The following is a 4,448-nucleotide window of genomic DNA, read 5'->3' as shown; positions in this document are numbered from 1 at the left end:
TCCTGGTGTCATATCTGATTGGAAGCACATAGTCAGAAGTGTTTTATGGGGTTTCCCCAGTCTGCTGTGTTGTGTGGAAAGGAGAGAGAAATCATCTCTCCACACTCCTAGAAACTAGTTGCTTGCTCCCATCCCATTGGTTTCTGCCATTTTGTTTTTGTTTACAAGTGTTTTGCTCTCACACTCTGAAGCTGAGAGTCTTTCTGGAGCTACCCTTTCCTGTCCTATTCCCCCAACATTCACCTACTTAGAACTGGAGAGCTCTAATCCAATCCAACAAACTTTTATTCAATACTTATCATGTGCCAGGCACTGTGAACATTAAAGACGCAAAGACAAGAATCATAATCTCTCTTTGACTTTAAGCAACATATTTTATTAAGGGAATTGCCATATAGAAAGATATGTGTTTACATTATGATTTGAGGTAGGAGAGAGCACTGGGTGGGGATGGGGAGAGATGAAGTGGGAACAATGAGGAAAGGTCTCCCAGCAGGATGTAATATATGAATTATTTGGAAGAGAGCAAGGGATTCTAAGGGGCAGTGCAGAGGATAAAATGCTATATCTGGAATCAGACTCTGCACAAGGTCACTTAACTTGTATCTGCCTCAGTTTCCTCATCTATAAAAATGGGGAGAATAATAGCACCTATTGGACAGCTTGAGGTGGCACAATGGACAGAGTTCATGGTATGGAATCAAGAAGTCTCATCTTGAGTTCAGATCTGGCCTGAGACACTAAATGTGTGACCCTGGATAAGTCACTTAACTTTGCCTCAGTTTCCACATCTGTAAAATGAACTGGAGAAGGAAATGGCAAACTACTTCAGTGTCTTTGCCAAGAAAATCCCAAATGGCATCTTGAAGAGTCAGGACTGAATGACAGCAACAACAACAGCAACAAATTCCCAGGTCTGTTGTGAGGATAAAATTGAGAAAATATTTGTAAAGTGCTTCAAAGACCTTACAACAACGTATCAATGTAGCCATTATGAAAAGGCACAAGTAAGGAGGGAATGCTCTCTAGGAATGGTTGACGATAGCCTTTGCACTGAAGAGAGAGGATATGCTGAATTTGGGCAACAGGTGAGGAGGAAGAAGGCTCATGGAACTAGTTCCAGATCCTGGTACATTAATCCAGTTTGTCTCCCACTTGATGGCTGGAGGAGAGCCCAGAGCTTTGGCTTGCATGCTAAAGATTTTCTTGGCAAGCTTTCCACTGATCTCATAACTCCAACTCTCCTGTCCACACCTCCTCCTTTGGGCAGGCGGCAGGTAGATCCCTATTGGAAAGGGGGACTCCTGGGGAGCAGCACCTTTAGATTTCCCTGTGATGAAGAGGGTTACAGGGTAGGGTTCAGATCTCCCCATCCACTTCATTGCACAGATCTCTTTTGTTTCTCTTCCAAGCCCTTAGGGGAATGCTAGCTCCCAGAATACCAGGCCCACCGGATTTTGTTTTATAACTTCTGAGAACTTCCATTTCCTTTGGGATCTGAAGCCTCACCAACAAGCTTGGGGCAACACAGTTATTAAAAACCTAGAGAAACTGACCTGGCCAGTTTCACCTGCCCAACAGAATGGTAAAATGCCTGGGGTTAAATGGGAAAGGGGGGGGGAGTGGTCCATGGCTCCTGTGAGGGAGAATGCCTTCTTCCTCCACACCAATTTACCTTGGACTATTATCTTCAAGAAATACAGTGGAAAGAGTTCTGGAGTAAGAGGACTTGGGTTCAAATCCACACCTTTTACAATGGCTACTTGTGGGACTTTGAGCAAGTCACTTAACTAACATGGACTCTAGATGAGTTTCCTCATCTTTAAAATAAAATAAAATAAAAAAATGAAATCTTTAAAATAAGGCAGTGAAACTAGATGGGTTGTGAGGTCCCTTCTAGCCCTGAATGTGGAAATAACCCTGGCTTTGGAGCCAGGAGACCTGGGTTTAAGTTCTGGTCCTAACCCTCTGGGACTGGGGGGAAATGATCTAATCTTTGAACCTCAGTTTCTCCAAATATCAGGCAGAACCAGGAAGACAGTTCACATCCTATTTCATTTCCTACCTCTTTGACCCTGGGAAAGTTACTTAAATTCCTGTTGCCTCGGTTTCCTCAAATGTGGATATTAATACATAGTCTGGACAAAGAGACTTAGTGGGAAGAGTTCTAGGCATGGAGTCAGAAAGACTCATCTTCACGAGTTTAAATCTGGTTGTGTGACCCTGGACAAATCACTTCACCCCATTTGCCTCAGTTTCCTCATCTGCAAAATTAGTTGGAGAAAGAAATGGCAAACCATTCCTCCTTGTATCTTTGCTGAGAAAATCCCAAATGGGATCATGAGGAATTAGACATTCCTGAAATGACTGAACGACAACAATACATAGTCTATTCGGAGGACTCACTGTGAGAAAAGAATCATCCTGTACATTTCATTTATATTACTCTGAGTGATCTTGAGTTATTTAGTGCTTTCTGCTTTCCCATCACTGCAAAGCCCCTGGAGGCAACCATTATGGAATATTGATCCAGCTCATCACCTTAAAGGTGTCTAGCTAGGAAAGACAAACTGGGTCCGTAAGTAAGCAGCACTTTGGAAATCATCTAGTTCTGCACTCTCATTTTTCATGTGAGGAAACTGAGGCCCAGAGAAGTTAGTCTCCCATAGATATTAAGAAGCAGAGCCACATTTGAGGCTGGAGTCTTAGACTTGGTGTGCACTGGAGTGGAATAGAAATAAAAACCTAGGGCGGCTGCTCAGTACCTGCGTGACTTTGGGCAAGTGCCTTGAGCTCTTTGGCCTTCAATGTTCTCATCTGTAAAATGATGGCTCTGGGACTCCTCCATTTTAGCCCTCAATCTAGAATCTTCTGCCTTCTTTTCACTGGCTGCCTGAGCACCTCCTATTCATTTGTGGGAGGTGAACCGGCACTTACTCGTGAGTGCCTGGCATGTAGTGAGCACTTAATAAATGTTTGTTGATTGACTGAAGCAGAAGGCTTATAAAACTCATTTAATTACAATATTAAAGAGTATTCTTAATAGAAGAGGAGATCTGTAGAGATGGCTTTTGGTTTGTCTTGGGGGAAACTGGCTCTTTGAAGTTTATCTACAAAGGGCAGCTTAGACTATTGGACCCTCTCACAACAGAAACAACCAAGAAAAGTCCTGCAGTGGGGAGGGATGGATCTATATAATTTCATTTCAAGAAGAGGAAGCAGTAGGCACAGGTAAGTGGCACAGTAGATAAGAGTGCCAGGCCTGGAGTCAGGAGACCTGGGTTCAAATTTGACCTCAGACGTTTCCTAGCTGGGCAAATCTTAGATTGCCTGGCCCTCGCTGCTCTTCTGTCTTAGAACTGATACTGAGACAGAAGGTAAGGGCTTAAAAAACGAAGAGGAAGCAGCAGGTTTCCCTTGGCCAGTCTTGGAGGGTCCATTTAACCCATCTAGAAATTTTTCAAATTAATTCACTAATGTTTAACTATTTTCAGTGATTATTCTTTTCAGATGATAGTTCACAGTTATATAGTGCTTTCAAGTGTCTTACAAAGGGCTTTCCTCACAACTCCTTGAGATAGATGGTACAAATAGAATTATTCTCATTTTACATAGGTAGATGCTGAGCCTTGGTGACATTAAATGCCTTGTCCATGGTCACAAAGTGGTGGGAGAGACATTTGTTGTTTTTTTTTAACCCTTAACTTCTGTGTATTGGCTCATAGGTGGAAAAGTGGTAAGGGTGGGCAATGGGGGTCAAGTGACTTGCCCAGGGTCACACAGCCTGACTCTCAATCCACTGAGCTACCCAGCTGCCCTGGGAGGGACATTTGAACCTCTGGCAGGTTTTCTAACTTCCAGGGCAGCCCTCTTTCCATTAGACCAAAGTGGGTGCCACTGCCCCCTGGTGGGTGCTGGAGCAATCCAGGGAGGTGGTGATAGCCACAGGTGCATTTATCTTTCCTATTAATTGCTATTAAAATTAAAAAAAAAATAATTTCCAGGGGGCTAAGTAATATTTTTTCTGGAAAGGGGGTGGTAGGCCAAAAAAGTTTGGGAATCACTGGCCTAGAGTTTACAAATCTGAAGAATCTTCTTACTTCAGTCATCACTTTCTCCTGACTTCTGTCTAAGCCTCTGGATGTGGAACCAGAGCATCAAGTTTCCGAGTTGGAGGCATCAGCTTCTTACTACCTGGGTGACCCTGGAAGTCAAGATATCTACAAGTCTCAGGTTTTTTAATTTGTAAAACAAACCAGTTGGACGGGATAATCACTTCCAGCTTGAAACCCTACTACCCTAATCATTTCCTCTGGCCTCTGATAACGCCCTTGTTACTGGTAGTCCTCCGTTGGGGGGGGGGCTCCTTTAATATTCTCTCTCTCTCTCTCTCTCTCTCTCTCTCTCTCTCTCTCTCTCTCTCTCTCTCTCTCTCTCTCTCTCTCTCT

The sequence above is a fragment of the Gracilinanus agilis genome, chromosome 2, assembly GCF_016433145.1.
Source record: "Gracilinanus agilis isolate LMUSP501 chromosome 2, AgileGrace, whole genome shotgun sequence".
In the NCBI taxonomy this organism is placed as follows: domain Eukaryota; kingdom Metazoa; phylum Chordata; class Mammalia; order Didelphimorphia; family Didelphidae; genus Gracilinanus; species Gracilinanus agilis.
The sequence above is the reverse complement of the archived record's forward strand: the minus strand, read 5'-3'. Positions refer to the sequence as shown.